Source organism: Falco naumanni, chromosome 5 (assembly GCF_017639655.2).
Source record: "Falco naumanni isolate bFalNau1 chromosome 5, bFalNau1.pat, whole genome shotgun sequence".
NCBI lineage: Eukaryota > Metazoa > Chordata > Aves > Falconiformes > Falconidae > Falco > Falco naumanni.
In genome coordinates this window covers 45,961,889-45,981,127 of record NC_054058.1, presented here as the reverse complement: position 1 = coordinate 45,981,127, position 19,239 = coordinate 45,961,889, and positions in this window count along the sequence as shown.

Here is a 19,239-nt window from a genome sequence, read left to right as displayed (position 1 = left end):
GGAACGCTGCTTACCCCAGACAGTTAATTTTGGAACTGATATCCATTTCTTGCAAAAAAATTGAGGTTAGGGTACCTGAACCTTTAAGGAAAAAAAAAAAAGCTATGGCTTTCTGAGCAAAACTACAATCCACATGGAGTCAGCTCAAGTTCACAGGGACTCATCCCCTGCCCTGATTTGGCCCTAACAGACCTGCAAAGACACAGGTGGATCTGCACTGCATCCTACAGCACTCCAATTCTGGGAAGACTGGCTAACTCGGCATTAGCATAGCATGAAAATCTGGAGTCATTTCAGGTCCAGTGCTCCAACCTGACAAACTTCCTAGAAACTCAAGCAGCATTTCATGGACCCAACCTGGCCCTACAACAGCTCACGAGGTCAGGCAATGTCCAGAAACAGCAGCACTACTGAGACGCCTCAGGAACAGCATAGTTCAGTCTGAATCTCACCGTACTGGAGCTACCAACCCCTGCCAGAACAGAGCAGGTTCTTCACACGGCCAGCTCTTCCATCATCTTTTGTAGTCTGATCAAACACTGACAGCGGGAACCTGATTGTATTCCTGTGCCAGGACACAAGATGTGGACAGCCTCCTGCCATTGCTCAGTGCTATCTCTGTATTCCTATTTTCTCAACCTTCTCTTACAGCGAACAGTAACTGCTCTGCATCTTCCTCTGTCCTACTCCAGATGAGAAGAAAGGCAATTGGTAGATGCTGCTGCATGATGCTGAAAACACCAAACCAGGCTGGAGAGCTGACTTATGATCAGGCTAGTACAGTAAAGTCCTCCTCTTCCTCAGGTCACAACTGCTTCAACTTCCAGAGTGCTGCAGTCAGGGGGATGGTTCACAGTGAACACATTTTACACATGGCAGCAGAGTAAGCTGTATTACCTTTGAGCAAAGCTACTAACTGCAGCATCCCAGTTGCAACATGTTTCTGTGCCCTTTTAAGCAAGGTAGCCTTTCGTAATTTCTGTCTTTCCACAGAAACACCAGATGAAAACTAAAGCACCTTCCTGCTGCTTTGCAGTTTCAATTTGCTTGCAGAAGTTAACAAAGCATCTATTGATTGTCCACGCAGAATTAGACTGGTGGTTTAGATTAAATCAGAACTCACTATATAGCTAGGTCCTTGGCATGTAGCAATTAGAGCTGGCTAAAATTTTTGAAAAAGCATGCTGCTTCTGCACCCACTCCAAGATCAGATCATCCTTTGTGTGTGAACTTTCTTCAGAAAGAAAAAGCTGACACTGAAAGTCTGCAAAGCCTCTAATTGCCAGAGTTCTAAAAAGAACCAGAAAGCTAGATCAATGCATTCAAATTCTTCCACAGAAACACTTTAAAATTCTGAGGTTTATTTTGTGATCTGCTCCACTGGCAATGGAGCTGCTCTGAAGTATTTTAGAAATATTGGGCCTCTTCCCGAGTAGGTCACAAAAGGCCCAATGCTAAAAGAAGTACCTAGCTTCAGATTAAAGAAAAAACATATCTATCTGCAGACCATAGTACTTTTTACAGAGGTGCACGCACTTGCTCTCATTGTCTTCTTTGTTATTTGCAAGACAACCCACATCATCCTTCTGCTCTTCCACAACCATTTTCTTTACTTCCACAAAGCAGAGACCCTCCATGATGTGTAAAGTGAATTTCTTGAAGTAAGCAGTGCCAGAGCTATTAAATCAGCCTCTGCCCCAAAGCAAGAAGGTCTTGTAAGAGAAGGGTCCAGCCCCAACTGGGTACTTACTTCAAGTGAAGGAGAAACATTAAAGAGAGATCTTTTATGTGGAAGAGGGTAACTGCTGAATTCCTTCTGCTGTCCTAAAACTCGAAAGCACCTATGTCCTTGGAGTCCATGAGCTACAGAGATGATGCCAGTATGAGACAGCCACATTTTAATTACAAAAAAAAAAAAAAAAAAAAAAAAACACCCAGCACATTAAAGAAACGCGGAGTTCTTAACTGGAGTAGGGTAGATCTCATGTGAAATGTATACATAGCTCCCCAATCAAATTACTATCTCCACTCATTTTCAAAAAAAACAAACTGATGCTGAACAGTGGACCAGACACAACACCTAATAAGAATGAATTCTCAGAGACAGAAATTACTGAGGTAGAAGCAAAATCCAAACAGGTTATTGCTGTCGAGTCTGGGTGGCAGAAAAATCTTAATCACAGAATACGAAAGAACTGGTACCCGAAATTGCTAGTCTGATTGCACAGATATTAGATAAATTCATCAAATGAGGGAGTACTACATGACTGAAGATAACCAAATATGGTGCTTAAACTTGAGAGGAAATACAAAGTGAAAAAAGTAATTTTGGCAGTAAGATACATCAGTCATCTACAGATAGCACACAAATCCTGAGGAAAGAATGGAAAACAAAAGGAGATCAAATGAATTACAGAAGACAGATCATGTCATACCAGTCCAAAATCTTTCTTTTTTATTTTATTCCCACAAAAATATTCTGAATGTAATCTGTCTGGATTTTAATAAATCATTTGCCAAAGCACTACACAAGCTAAACCAGAAAAGGTGGGAAAAGTCAGCAAAAGTATAAGATGCATAAGTCAGATAAAGGATAAACAAGAGTAACTGTAAAGTACCAGGCAGAAAGCCCCTTAATAAGGAGCTTTCTTCAGAGTGGTCTTCAAGGACATGGAGTTGAGAATCAGAAGGGAAGAAAAGCATGACAATGAGCACGAGACAAGGTTTAACAGTGCAAGATGCAGCACATTTAAGAATTGCAGGTGCAAGTGCAGGATGATTCTAAACTGTCAGCATGGTGCCATCATAAGACCAGGGAAATGCAACCACAAAAACAGGCAAACGCAAATGATGATGCTTTCAGAACTATTTTGGAGAAGAGCCCTGACGCTGGCCAGAGCTTTGAGGCAGATCACATTATACTGAACCTTCTAAAGAAGACCACAAGTTCTCTGCAGCAGACTTAGGTCTTCAATCTCAAGAAAGCTAGATTCTATCAGGGGAAAAAAAAAAACCAAACAAAACAAACTAGAATACTCTAGTTGGGTAGGGAAGACAACAGAAGTAAGAAGGGGTTATACCCTGGGCTCCCCTTGCCCACTGAAGCCCTCCAAGGGCAGGTCTCTGCTTCCTGACTTGATCATTCAGGAGAGGCCTTCTGAATTGCAGCTCCTCTTGGAGGCTCTCACCCTCTGTGCTCCCTACAGCCTCTTTCTGCTTTAGCTACAGACTCCCTGCTTACAGGAAAGCTCCTCTGCCTAGGCATGACCACAGCTCCACACAAAGGAGCAGCCTCCCTCTCTCTTCTGCACATCGGGATGTTCAGCCAGGCTTCTTAAAGCCATTTAAGAAAAAATGCAAGCAGACAAACAGCAAACACTGCACGTCACAGGCAGCGACAGAATGCCATTGGCAACATCATCCAGGCATGAGGGGTGCTTTAATTATGGACAGCATTATGACCAGAAGGTCAGCCCACCACAGAAAAACCAACTCAGGCAAGTGCAGAGAACTCCTCGGATATTCACGTGAGCATCAGGGATATGTGGGAGGAAAAGCCTAAAGCAATATGGGTTCTTCAGCCTCCTCAAAATCCTGAGTGCAGCTGGCAGCACAGCCAGTACAGCACACAGCACAAACAGCAAAATCCACCCAAGAAACATCTTGAGCATGAACCCGCTTACCCGGCACTGACCTTTACATCGTCATGATGGTGCTGCTAACAGCCTGTCAACCAGTGAGCTCCAAGGTATTCTATGTGTGTCTACAGGGGCACACTTGCAGCAACAACTCTACTGCAAAGCATGCTCAGGAGGTAAAAGCCTTGCTTCTTCATGTAAAAACACCATGATTTGTCTAAGCTAAAATGAGAAGGAACAGTCCTTCAAACCAGAGGACAAAGAGGAATACATGGGCTTTTGTCGATGTGGGCACAAAGAAATTTCAACTCAAAATTACATGGGTTTGACTTCTGAAGAGTCTGGTTCTAGAGCAGCTTTTCAGTAAAAGGAACCAGGGGAAATTGTCTGACTGATGCTAGGCTGTTTCTGAGGAGAAGCTTCACCTGTAGAGGAATATATGGTGCACCTGACAGTGTTAGCAGAGCCTGAACCCAGTGATGGGGTGGTGCTGCCTACTAATTTCCAGGCCAAACCAAGCCACATCAGACCACGCCATCCCATTCTCACCTCTTCTTTTCCCTCTGCTTGTGTGTGTCATTTATGTGCTTTCTAAATTCAGATGGTAAGCCCTCCAGGACCATGGCTGTGACCTGTTAGGTATACATATGGCTCCTGAAAGAAGCCCCAGCAAAGGCTCAAGGCTTTATCAAACATACGTCGAAATGATGCAACCATGGATAAAGCAGTGGAGCTTAACAGGTCAGCAGGATCCATGAGTGCAATTGGTGCAATTGGTGTCTGACACAGCAGTTCAGAAGGAATTTAGACCGGCTGAGCTGTTAGATCACACCGTTTGCATTTGCTGCCTCCTGTATGGAACTGGTAAAGCCCACATTACAAACTCAGTCACATAAAACATTGATCAAAACTCTTTGAAAACATACCAAAAAAAAAAAATCCACAAGACAATTCTTGTTTTGGATAACTTTCATCCTATTTAAATCATGTCTCAGGTGCACAACTACTAATAACAGCATGTTTTCCCAAAACAACACAAGAATGGAGTAAAAGTATAAACAGAGCTCAAGTAAAGTACACGTGAACGTGTTACCAGACAAAAAGTATAAACACTCTCTCCATCTCAGTGCCAACAGACACTTATCTCTGCGTGAGAGAACTCAAAGTGCAAACGCAGTGGCAGCGCTCATGTTATGCAGGCAGGCAGGCAGAAATCAATGTGGAAAACCTGGTACCCAACCCCTGTGCCAAAGGCAGAATTTAGGCTCTCACAGGGATCCCTTTCTCACGCTTATGTAGCTCCTTATAGAAACCAGAGAGGGATGGGATTGAGGACCTAAAAAGAGGTTCAGAGACACACCTCTGAGCAGCCACAGCATCTTCCAGTAGCAGCTCCTGTCTTTCAAGCCAACCTCCATCCCTCTCCCACCCTGGGCCACCAGGGCCCGTGTCCACATCCCTCCTGTCTTGTTCCTTCCCTCTTCCCATCTCCTGACACAGCCTGGTTTGTATTTCTTCCACATTTAAATAGCCTGCTGGAAACAGAAGAACCCTTTTCTATTTCAGGATGCAATTTAACCTCAGCCTGCAGCAACAGGGAACTGCTTAGGGAGGTCTGTGTGAGCTCCCAGTAACTCTGGGATGCTTACTCAGCGAGGATGGACTATCCACTGTTTAATTGCACAGAGATGACAGGTAAGGTTTCAGAATTTTATTACTGACACATATTTTTCAGAGACTTCTAATCTCGGCAAGAATTAAATAGAAGCAGCAAAAGAACAATTTTCATCTAAAAACACAGGCTTCTGCCAAACCTACCTTGCAAAGCCCGTGACACTGTGGTTGAAGGACCTTTTGCAAATGCATTTTTTCACCAAATTCATTCTCAAAAAGAATCCTAAACATTTTGATAAGACAAAAAAAAAAAAAAAACACAACAACAAACACAAAAAGCCTCAACAACCAAAAAACAGAAAAGGCAGCCTACATGAAAACTTTCAATCCAATGCTTGAAGAGTTTACTATGTCTTACCAGGAGGGAGCTTGGAGGCCTCATGCAAAAAGACTATTCCCATCTTACAGTTCAATAAGCCAAATGTTCTTGATGCCTTGAGGCTCATACTAACTTCACTTCAGAAAGTTGACTACGTGTAAAGCAAAAGACATTTACTCTAGCAGAAATATCAGAGACCATTTAGAATCAAGAAAACTTCACAGATAGGGCTTTCTTTTTAATTTCGGAAAAGACTAGATAAACTCAAGAAGGGTCATCTGGTACAGATGAAATTTTAGGCCAGAAAAAAAAAATGATCAGCATCAAGAACTACTTTCAGCTTTATGGAAACCACAAAAAAAAAGGAGGCTTACAGAACAGAAATACCAGCGCAACCAGCTCCAGTGGGCGCTGCAGTCAGCAAAAATGCTAACTCCATTGTATTACGGGCGGGGAGGGGGGGGAGAAGGAAAAAAGAGGCACGTTGACTAAGATGTAAACATAAGCCTTAACATACCATTGTGTTCAGAAAACTGACTAACAGCATGCCAGCCTGGTACCCAACAGACTGGTTCTCTCTGTGTAGTTCAAATCACGGTAGCATGCTGAGCACCACTGCCTTAACCGAACTGTGGCACTGCAAAGCCCATACATTTTAGAAACACCAAGGCAGGCAATACCAGATTATACTAAATTTCCATTTACAAAGGGACAAACGTCTCCCATTTGACCAGTTAGGAGAGTAACAGCAGAAGTAATGATAACGAGTTTCTGCAAGTGCTTCCATTTTTGATGGCATGGCTAGAGGTGAAACAGCACTGAAGGAAAGAGTTTAAGAAACCCTAACGATGACAGTGACACCTGCCCCTTACAGAAGAGGGAACCCACACAAGTCCTTATTACTGATGATGATTGTACAGTATGAAGAGCTTACCCACAATCTACCAAGTTAGCCAAAACTGGCCTCCCTTCTGGACTAATGTGTAAGATGGCTGAAAACATACCATACAGCCTGAGAGTGCTCCTCTGGTAAATTCTGAGCCTGACAGAGTTTCAACCATCTATGGCACAAGACTCAAAGCATACAACGGGGAAGAGCTGGAGTACCACTCACTGGTTTCAGGGATGTGTGGGGAGACTGCAAGTAATGTGGGGAACCAGAGGAAAATGCGAGGTACTGAGGGTAACTGGGGAGCCGGGGATGATGGGTATCAACGCGGGTGTATACGTCACGAGAGAATAACACTATAGAAAACCAGACTGTTGACTCAGATACTCACAAATTACTCTTTCTTTGTTTGTTGTGGGTATGTTCCATCCAACCCAAACTCGTCGTGGTGAGGATACAGAAAGAGGGAAGGAAGAGGCGTAACACCACACTCCTGTATCCCACTCTGAAAGACTCTACATCCAGCCCCTGCTACTCACGCATACAGCCAATCCCACCTTTATTCGCCTCCATGAAGCAGTTTTACATGAGTGTGAGAAAAACAAGGCTGCTGGAGGACTGAGTTGGGACTCTCACATCTAATAACTTCTCAAATATTACAGCAAATCCCTTGCTGTTCTCTCCAGACATCTTACTCCACTTACTATTTCATTTCCTGTTTGTTCCATTATAGGTTTCCTTTTATTTAATCTCATGCAACTTGGCAGAATAGCATCAAGCAATTAAAATGAGGTACAAACAGCACTCACAAAAACACTGCAGAACTCTCCAATGTTCTCTACATCATTTGAATTAATTCACGTTTCACAGATACAGGCCTATAATGCCTCTTTCAGTCTGTGCTTCACTCCCATTTGTGGATATTATAGTTAAAATATATAATTGAATCAATATTCATCAGTAAAACATCTAATTACCCATCAGTTTTATACCTTCAATGTCAGCCCAGAGAATACATGAGTCCCAAAGCAGGAGAGTTTCAGGAGCAGGAATGCAACCATTGATCTTTGCACACAAACACACGCTAGGTTTTCGCTCACTGTAGAAATTACTAGAGAAATTGCTCCTTGAGTGTGGGACCTCACCAAAATGTAACTTTTAATTTGAAAACAAAACACATTCCCTGCTCTCACAGTTGTGAAATCACTGACATGAACCAAATGAAAACCAGTGCAGTATCATTTTCTTTACTCTAGAGAGACAGTCTGAGCAAATCTGAAAAGGTATGAACAGAGTCATTCATCTAATCAGGTTGTTTCAGAAATCTAAACCGGGGGGGGGGGGGGGGGGGGGGGGGGGAGGGGAGGCGTGGCGGGCAGGACGGGAAGGGAGGAAGGTCTTTATCAATTTTGTGTCCCTGATAAGCTTCTCAGAAACATCCAGTTAAAATTGTTGATCTACATTCCAAACCGCTGAAGTGCTCACTGTCCTTCACTAAGCTGTAAAAAGTCCAAACAATCTCTCTGAAATCCCTGTTTTGAAATATGATGTATTTATTCACACAGTCCTTACAGAAGCACAGTTAAAACATGTATGAGAGGTTTAATTTCTGAAGCCACTCATAAATAAGATCATCTGTAACTCCAAATCACAAGGGGGCACCACATGCACCGCTCTAATTCAGCAGCAATTAGCACATTGTTTGGGAATGAGCTCTCAAAACAACCAGTGCATTGTATTATGAAAATAATAATTTCCCCATTTTTCTAATGAACACAGAACAGGAAACTTGAACAAATACTCTGCTGGTATAGATCCAGTACTTCAGTTGAGTTCTGTTACAAATAATTTCAGCTTTATTACTTAAAAAGCATGCAAGTAAATAACAAACCATTTGAAATTAAAAATCTATAGCACTTTATGTGGATCACCACATGACTATTAAGATAACAAAATTAATCACTGGTTTTCTATCTCAGCCTTGGTGGTTTTCATGGTTTCCAGTGTTGTAGCTGTGAGACCATACTTCTCTCTGAAAACACTGCTTAGAAGTCAAAGCAGTTTCCTGAGTATTTCCGTTATCACAGCCATTCCCAGACTATGAAACTCCAACGCTTTTTTACCAGCTGGTTATGTCTCTCCCCTAATTTCAGGATAACCAACTCTTCACATAATGCAGCTTTACAATCTCAAAGAGCAAAACCCAGCCATTTGTCTTCAGCCAAGCAATGAAGAAATAAAGTGAACATAGTAATTTTCACTTTTAAAAAGCTATTGTTCTTCAAAATGGGGTAATATTCTAACTTGTTTCAAATGTATTGACAAGTTGTTTACCCATCTCATGCAGCTCAAGAAAACTACAGGTTCATTACTCTGCCCTGGCTCAGCCACATTTTAGGTGCTTTATTTTTCAAATAAACCACAGGTTCATCTCTGCTTGCTTTTGTAACACGTTTCAAACCAAATAACCGTTAACCCTCACATATGGTCTCAAGCATACATTTGACTTTGTTTTTGTTTCCCTCTGCTTCAACACCTCCTCAGATTACTCAGCTTAATTCTCTCATACCAAACACCATTAGCATTCAGTCTCGTTTTATTTACTACCTCCGCCTGGGTTTCACCCACTTAAGATCTCCTTTATGGTTCTTCAAACCCGAAGCTGTATAGCACCAAGCGCACAGTGCCTGTTTTTCCTGTACTACGAAATTCATGCTACAAGCATCACTGTGATTCAACTCCAAATGAGCATTAGAACGGTACCTGCATTAATTTGTTTGTTATTTCTGACAGCCCTGGAGAGTCTTCACATTAAGAAATGGTCTCTTGAATCCATTTTAAGTTTGCTTCCCCACTGTGTGGAAACAAAAGGCTAAAATGAAAGGAAAGAAGTAAGAGGACACACACCAGACATACATTAAGAAAAGCTACAGAGAAGGCAAAGAAGATGCCACTCTGCTGCCACTCTGCTCTGTTTTAACAGAAAATGCACACAATAAAAACACCATAAACTGAGAAGAACTTGTTCTAAGACGGGGGGGGGGGGGCAGAGAAGTCACTGAACTCCACATCGTTTGTCACAAAACACAGTGTTCATATAAACCACTGTTAAGGGTAAAAACAGAAAGTCATTTACATTGAATGTGAAACACTGCCCATTATACTACTTCAAATTAGAAGATAAAGAAAAAAATATATATGTATATATATATATATGAAAAGCAAATCTTTGTCCAACAAACTCAAGGAGAGCCTTCCTTCTGGGCGGTTATTCAGTAATTACTCACACCACCAGGTCTCACGCCTTCCTGAGGCATCAGATTCTAGCTAACATCAGAAATAGAGTATTAATCCAAACCACAGTGTTTAAGGACTTAACCCTAACAATTCAGAAACACAGAGTAAAGCAGCAGTACTTCTTTCCCATGCCGACAAACCTTGCTTTTATGAATATTTGTGACACTGTTCTTTATTGCTTTATTGCTGCCTATTAGCCAGAAATACACTGCTTTCCTCCAACTAAGCAGCACTCTACTAGATTTTCTACAAATAAAAGCAGAAGCTTAACATCAGTGCAGTGATAGAGGAAGGATAAATAAAAGCCATCATAAAGTAGCTAAGATGAGGAAAAATGTTTTAAAAATAAATATTCACAACAGCTGATAAAGAAATACGCACATACACTGCCTTAATCAACATTATTAAAATATATGAACCCTGAATCATTGCTTTTGCTTAATGTCATATGAAATGTGGGTGTTCTCTTGTTTCTGTTTTAAATGTCAATGGCCATCACTGTTAATAAACAAATGAAAGATAAGAACAGTCTGTAGGGAAGAATGGGGAAAAGGGAGAAAACGATCTTTCAATCATATGAAAATGACTCCTTCATAACTTCACAGGCACCTTGCTCTTCCTTTGTCCCTCTAAGCATACTACTAAACAGCAATCTTCAGGACAGGTAGCAAACCTGAAAGGAGCCAAGACATGACTGCAAAACAGAGGAAGGAAGGATGTACACCTACTACACAATTTTGAGCTCTTGAATGATCTACCCAGAATTCCAGCCATAGCCTCAATGGAGGGAAACACTCCCCCAGGGACTTACGTTCCCCTTTGCCCCCACAGAAGCAATGTCTCTTCACTGGCTGGAGAAGGGGCCCAGCAAGGCTAGCAAGCCAAGTTCAGCATCCATCCACCTCTCCAAATGTCAGACACTTTCTTAAGCCAGCCACGCTAGGAAGGTAGCCAAACAAAGTCTCAAATGCTGCATTCAGTTGTCAGTGTCCCCCTCCAGCCACAGCACGTGAGAAAGCACGCAACACTGCATCTCTGACCAGTGAACCCTTCTGCACACAGATGGAGGACATACACCCACACATGTTACTCCTGACCTCTTCCATAGCATCTAGAAGCACCAACCACCAAACTTCTCATTTCACACCTATGATGCTACCATGGACACAGTATCTCCAAACATCTCCTACCCAGAGTGCTGTTACAGGACAGCAACCCAAAGGGTCGCTGGTGAAGATCCTCTTTACCCAGGTACGTTTCTCTCTGCTCTGCCTCTTGGCTCACCACTGAACACAAAGCTTAGTTCGAAGTGTCTCTCGACAAAGGGGGGGACAAAGACCTCTGTAATACCTACACCACCTACTGAGGGGTTTTTTTCACACTAGGACCACAGCTCCCACCACAGCTGCAAGCTATCAAAACCAAGAGACTACCTCAGGAGAAGCCAGTCCCTGCTATGGCATCCACAAAGCCACACAACTCACTCCTGAGAAGGGTATGAATAACCACAGAATCCACCGTCTTCAGAAATGAACACAAATTTCCTCTCCCTTCCAGAGCTGCAGCTGTTTCACACATAAGCACAGCCTCAGAAGAAAAGTCTTGCCAAGTTGAAACAGCTACAAAACAAGAAAAAGGTGATTCAGCTCCGAGGACATGCTCTGCTGTGCTCTAATAAGCACAGAAGCCTAAAAAATGGAACTAGTGAGACAGAGGCTTTCAAACCTCACTGCTGCCTTTACTTCTATTTCCTCTCCTACTGACCAGAGGCCGATAGGACATTTTGTTATTGTTAAAAGATACAAACAAGACAGTCGGAATAGCTCAGAATCCAATCAATACCTTAAATGGTGGCCACAAATAACAATTCCGATCACAATTTCTCACCCTGTATAATTAGCTTTAAGGTCACCTGGCCTTATTCTGGATATCATCACCTCTGCAGATATTTTTCTCTTACCACACTGACAACTCCTTTAACCCATACAGAATAGCCTGAGCTGAATTTTCAACAAGTCAGCACAGGTATATGAATCTGTGGTACAGCTCCAGGACTGTTAGGTACTTAAATGCACCTTTAAGCATCTAAGTCCAAAAGGTAAGCGCTAAAGTTCCCACCCAGCCCCCATAAGCACCCGATGGACCCCACACTCTCTGCTGTAAGGCACAGGAAGAACTGCTAAAATCCTGACAACGCTGAGCAGCTGTCTGCCATCGTCTCCACCCAGGCTCTGGAAGGCACTAAGTAAGACTGTGCCGTGACTGGGCTCATTCACAGGACCAGCACCAACACGAAGAACAGACAGGTGGGGCGGTAGGTAGATATATGTAGATACCTGTATCTGCCACGCAGCAGCAGCCATTGAGAGAAATTAGATTCTGCGAGCAAGACTCCTCCTTTTGGAGTTGAGAGATGCTGTCCTCAAGTCCCTTCAAAATTCACATCAAAGGGAATGAGAAGATGAGACTGTACATTTCCACTCCTTTAAAAGACAGAACTGAGCCATACAGAGCCCTAATCCCACCAGAGCACGCTGATGCAGCCCAGCCAACTCAGCATCACATCTAGCGCTTTCTCTTGGTTATCTCGCACAGATGTGGCATTAATAAGGACGGCTGTTCTCCGACAGCTGTCAGACCTCACGCTAAGCGGGGAACAGGTCTCCCATCCTGTGACCATTTCAAGACTTGAGATAACTTTTCTGGTGAATGACAGCGAATTTGACAATTACCAAAAACTTACGACAGAGCAGACATGTGCTTAGGGTACTTGTCATGAATGAGGGGAATTTTACTTCTAGTCCCTGCTCTACCTGAATTGAAATACACAGAAATACCAACTCATGTTTCTGTTTGACCTGCCTGAGCTCCACGACATAGCTGAAGCAGGGTACCCCACAGGGTCGAAAATCACCCGGACCTTTGACTGCAGGGTCATGTGCAGCCTCACTCTATTAAAGCTGCATAAAGCAGCAATACTGGGTTAGAGGAGGTCTGGTGCTCTGTCAGAGAGGTTAAAAATACTCACTAAAATAGTTCAAACTACTTTTTCCCTTCCTCCCTTGCTCTTGGGTGTAGGGAGTCTACTATTTTCACAGTGGAAGGAAATGAACCAAGGTAAAGAGATCATCGGGTAGCATCCTATTTCTCCTTTCACTTCTTCCTTCCACCCTAGAAAATAACACACGTCCTGGTGAACACGACACGTATTAATAACCAAGAACAATTATCAATAATAAAATCACTAAAACTCTTTGAAATGCACTTAATACGATAATATTGCTTCACGTAGCCCTAAAATGAAATCTAAATCACTCTGCATCCTTCAGCGTAAAGTGCTGGCACGAACATTTATTTCAGAGGCTTCTTCCCACAGGGCACAGGCTGCTACGCAGCCCAGCGCCGTGACCCGCCGCCTCCCGCGGGGCACCCGCAGCGCCCCGCACCTCGGCGGGCGGCGGCTGCGCCTCACGCTCGAGTCACTTACCGGCAGCGGCGGCCACCGCTCCCCGCACCGCGGCGCCGTCCCGCACGCGCCCCCGCTCCGCGCGCGCTCGCCCGCAGCCGCGGCCAGGTGTGAGGCCGGACTCTGCGCACCGGCCCGGCCGGGGGGGCTGCGGCTGCGGCTGGGGGGGGGGGCGGCGGGCGCCGCGCCGGATCCACCCGCGGGGCGGGAGCCGCCGCGCGGGGAGCTCGGACGCGCGTGGCGGGCGCGGGGGCGCCGCGGCGCGTGGCGGCCCTGCCCTCTGCGGGGCCCGGGCGGTACTGCGGGCACCGGGGCCGCGAGCGGGGCGGCGCGAGCGGCGGGGGGCGGGCTGCCGCGCCGCGGGCCTCACGCGCGAAGGTCATCGTGCGCTGCGAGCGCGGCGCCAGGGGGTCCGCGGGCGTCCTTGGCACGGCCAGCCCCGAGGAGGCGAGGGCGGGCGGATTCCGCACCCGCGGGGGCGGGGACCGGGCGCGACACCAAGCGCGGCTCCGCGCCCGCCCCGCACGCGGCGGCACGGCGAGGCGGCAGGGCGGCACGGGCGCCCCCGGCCCGGCGGGGAAGGGGGCCCCGCGGGCGCGTCACGCTCGGGGACAAGCGCCGGCGCCGAGCGGCGGGTCGTGCCGCCTGCCCCGCGCCGCAGCCGGGCTGCCCCGCGTCCCCGCGGCCGGGCGGAGGCCCCGCGCGTTGCCCCCGGCAGGTTTAACGCCGCCCCTCCCTCCACCGCTTCCCTGTCAGCGCTCCGCTCCCGACCCCACAGGTGCCGATTTCTTTGTTTTTTCAAGCCCTCAGACGAGCCCTCAGTGGTTCGATCACTTAACGGACCGCACCCTCAGGGAGGTTAATTTGGTCCCTCATGCTGAAATAGCACCAGGAGCAGGTGCCTGTACCCCTCTTGTCAGGGCTGTGCCACGGCACGATCAGGAAAACCCAGTAGGTGGCTGAGGTAAGTGTATGGATAGGAAAGTTTGTTTATGCTTAGCCTTGGTGTGCGATGGAGTGGATGCTCATTGAAAGAAGCATTTCAAGGACCTGGAGGGCTCCTGTTATTGAAACCTCAGTGTGGTGACTCAGTGTGTGGCAAGGGCTGTAAATCCTCTGAGAGTTGTTTTCATTCCCAGGTGCTTTCAACACACGGCAACAGTGGCAAGAAATGTCTCCATTTTTTCCCTTTGCAGCTCGAGCTGGCTTCTATTAGCCAAGCCTTGTCATCCCCAGGTTAGCTTACTACTGAGCAATTTACTAGGAAGAGCAAAGACTAGAAAAGCTTCGGTGTAGAAAAATAGGAAACAGATGATCTGCTGTGTAAGGGAAACGAATAGAGGCAGTATTTTTTTTTAAGCATGTCAGTTGAGAGGAGCTGTTACACTAGTAGTTAGGGTCTTCTCTTCAATTGCAGATCAGCTTCAAGGTCCCCGTCTTCAAAGGAGATCAGCAGGTGAACCAGGTTAATTGCTCAGTCATCAGTCTGTCCCTCCTCCCTCCTTCCTAAGGATGCTATCTGTGATCAACAAGTACAGTCAGGTTTCTCAAGGCCAGCATCGATTCCTGGGAAAGGAGGGCAAGATACACCAACACAGTAATCCCAAAGGTGGGCTCTCCCCTGTAGTCATACTCTCCATCCAGAAAGGAAGCTGCTGCACTGATTGACAGCATCGTAACCAACACCGCATCTCTCAGAAAGACAAACGTCCACTTCCTGTTCTGTACTGTTCCTAATAACTCTGGTACTACATACGCAGAGACTAAACTGATGCAAACACGCAAAAGTCAGGAGCAGAGCAAATCATCTGTGAAATCCAAGGACTAGATGTGAAATACTTTCATTTCTTCACCTTGCACTGAGTAGACCTCTTGACAAAGATGATTGTAAGGGGGTGAAAAGACTTTTGTCATTTCTGCAAGTACAACACCCTTGGTCATTGTTGGGATTGAAATACTGACAAGCTACCAATTCCTCGCTCAGTATGCAATAGCTATTCCCACGAAGTCTGCCACACAACTGCCACTTAAGTAAGGCAGAAACACAAGCCAGCTGCTTTAAACAGTGAAATAAATGCATACACTACATGTCTTGACTTGGTATTAAACACGAGAGGTCAGCATCAGTTAAGTACTTTAATTACATGACATTGGAGTACTTTCAACTTTACAAAGAGGAAGATTTTTAAAAAGGTAGAGCAATGCTTAGCTTGTTCTGTCCAATGGTGCTCATATGTCATTATTATAAATTCCTGTATTTCTAAAAAGCACGCCATAGCTGTCAAACCACTCGCATCACTGACCCCTCTTATATTGCACTTACAGATGGAGATACCCAACACACCAATGCCATTGTTTACCTAATAGCTGGTGTAGAAAGTAACCTCAAAAAGACCAAAATTAAACAAAATAAATAGCAACATCAGCTATGGGATGGCCAATAACAGAAGTCATGGTATCATCATTCGAGAAGATTTGTCTGTCACAGTCAGGTTTTCTGTCACCTCAAAATAGCACAGGGCAACTCCAATACACATCGCTGAAGTGCAGTTACTTCCCTGCAACATCTCCTGTTGTTCCTGGCTTTTTCCTCTTCTCCATTCTGAAGCATCAAAGTTACTATGGAAACAAGCAAGAGCATTTACGTAGGTATTTGTGAGCCCCACCCATAAGTGCCATGTGAAGCAAGTCTCAATTAACAGTGTGACCTACATGCTGCAGGAAGCCCTGCAGCAGGTTATAGGGCCTGGCACGATGAGGCTTTGCTGTGCACCACCCTGAAGAGGGGCTCTAGGAGTGGGGCCAAATAACCTCTGAGGGGAAGGAGACTTGGAATTGCTTTTGCGTTACTGAGAGGGGGGGAGTCAGTGGCCTTCCCACAGCCAGTGGAGCTGATAAGACATCAGACTCAGGGAACAAATACTTTGGACACAGCAGTGACATCCCTTCCCATACCATGTGGAACACAGGAATGGGAGCTCCAGCACCACATGTGACTCCTTTAAGGACATCACAGCATGGGAAGAATTTATGGCATAAGGACACGGGGTCCATTTAATTCAAATTAGCCTTAATTTCTAAAACTTGCTGACTTTTCTTGTCAAGAGGATAGACTTCAGTAATAAAATAACTACAGGAAAAATCTGCAGACACTTGTATAATGCTGGAAATTTAAAACTTGAGTGGATGACAGTAAGTAGCAGACAAAAGTGCTCTATTAAAGCATTAGACAGATCTTGCACCATTTTGTTTATTCAGGTAGACTTGGATAACAAACTGCATCAGCATTTTGACTGGTAAGTTCAGTGAGGAGAGGTGGAACAGCATAAACCCAGAACTGCCTGACTTTAAAAGCTATGAAATTAAGGGGAAAGTTCCATCTACTTAGCCCAAAACTTTCAAAAAATGACGAACGGGATTTGTTTGCCCTAATTTTTGATTGGCTGCCCTAAGACCTTATGAAAATATGAAGAACTTGCTGTTAAGAAAATACATCTCTCTCTGTAATTTGGTATTTATAAAAAATATCTCCAGCTGGACACCTCTGGGTATTCAGCCATTCTGGTAACTAGTGCTATAGTAAAGCAACGGGGCACTAGTATTTATTTATAGCACTAATTTTTTAAAATGAATTGTAAAACATTTCTTCCCTCTATTAGCTAGTACGTGCTTTTATAAACTGTAACGACACTCGTTTGTAAAGAACATGTATAGGAAATTGTGTTCTTTTCTCATGTGTCTTTTTCTCTCTGTCACTTCTTTCCTTCTCCATTACTCGAAGGACAAGTAGGGATGAAAAGAATACATCAGAATTATTATTCTCCCAAAATAAGAGGCTGAAAAAGCATTCTCTCTCAGTAATTTCCATATAGACACCAAACTTTGTAGTGTAAGAAACTGGATGGGAACCATCACAACCTTCAATTACATGAGCCTCAGTATTTTTAGATAGAATAAAAGGACAAACAATGCAATGAATGCAAGAGAGATGCAGAGCCCAAAGCACAACCATTTTGTGCTGCAACTCGCACCTGTTAGAACTAAGGGAGAACAATGATCTGCTAGCAAGAACAACCTAAGTTTCTACAGCTAGAACAGATTTCATGTGATCCTCAGGGATATAATGACAGTTTTAAACTCCCTCCAAAGACAGTTGCTTCAACAGCAAAGCCTGTGACTATGTGGGACAACCAGTGATACAAAGCTGGGACGTTGCTTCTGAGAACCACTAGTGCTAGTATGTGATGGAGACTAGATGGTTTAGGATGCTAATCAGCTGATTTTAGAGCCCCAAGATGATGCTTAAAACATTCTGACATGGCAGAGCCCCAAAACGCCACTGGCATCACTGTTCATGCTGCATCAGCATTTGGATAACAGAACTGCTTCAGGATGGGCATAGTCAAAAAAAAAAACGAAAAACAAAAAACCAAGAACAGTTGTTGCTCCACCAAACATCTCCAGATGAAAGAATGACACTTTCTAATTGAGTTTAGGTTTGAATGTTTCAAGTAGCAGTAAGGCTAAGGAGTAACTATCAGCAGTCCACACTTCCCTTTGCTTTAGTAACCACTTGTCCAAATCAAGGTGAAGAGAAAATAACTGGGAAGTTTCTGCAGATTTAGTGGAGGTTTCTAAGCTTGCTTCAACATCTGAGTGCCCTCTGGACCAAGAATAATTTTTCTTATGTCACCACCCCCCTTCTCATAAGGACACTCTTGAAAATCCAGTTTTATTACGTGCACTGCTCCCCCAAAAAAAGCTTCTGTCAGTTTATTTTGACAACGTTAGGTATGCATTCTAACCACAGGCTAGCTTTCCACAGGAAGAAATGAAAACATCTCTCACATGAGACGCCTACAAATATCTTAAGGATGGGTGTCAGGAGGATGGGGCCAGGCTCTTTGCAGTAGCACCCAGCAACAGGACAAGGGGCAATGGGCACAAACTCAAACACAGGAAGCTCCTTCTGAATACGAGGAAAAACTTCGAGGGTGACAGAGCACTAGAACAGGCTGCCCAGAGAGGTTGTGCAGTCTCCCTTTCTGGAAATACTCAAAACCTGCCTGGACACAATCCTGTGTGACCTGCTGTAGGTGAAGCTGCTTTAGTACGGGCATTGGACTACATGATCTCCAGAGGTCCTTCCAACCCTGACCCTTCTCAGAGCTAGTAACTTCAGTGAAAGTGACTATTTAGCAGAAAGCGTTATTGGCAACCGATGCAGATGCAATACTAGATATGACAGATCATTGGCCATGCCCGAATACAGATTCCCCTGGCTCTTAGACCCAAAATATTATCACTGGACTGCCAAAATCAGTTTTCAAACCCTACATACCTTGAAACTGCAAATAAACTTCCCATCGCAGAAAGTTTGATATGTGCGTAAGAGAGAAGGGATTAAAAAAAGAAGCATCCATAAATTCAGTATTAGGAAGATGCAGGATCTCCCAACTCACCATGAACATAGGAGACAAGATTATTGCCCCCACCTAACACATCTACTTAAACATTATTTTTAGCTGTGAACATGATCTCTCTGTCATGACTGTAACTGTTTCCAAGTTGGAAGGGGGAACTGTACATCTGTTCTTTACTCCAAAAGCATGAGGTAGCATGAACATTTCTGTGAAAATGATTTGATGATCTACGTGAAGCCACAGAAGCAGAACACAGATCACGGAAGAAGTTTGGGTAGATCACTACCTGTTCTTTGGATTAGGCTCTTCCCTGCTGAGGTAGAACAACTGCAGTATAGATTATTCTCTTTAATAAGTAGGTCACCAGAGCATTTTTTTTTTCTCAAAAAGGTTAAAACGAGCTTTATTTTAAACGTACAAATCAAATTGTGTACAAGGCAAAACATACTCCTATGGTGGTAGGCATACTGGGTCTCCACACAGCATGTGTATCCACTTGAGCTACAGTAATCCTGAGATATGGAAAAAAGCCC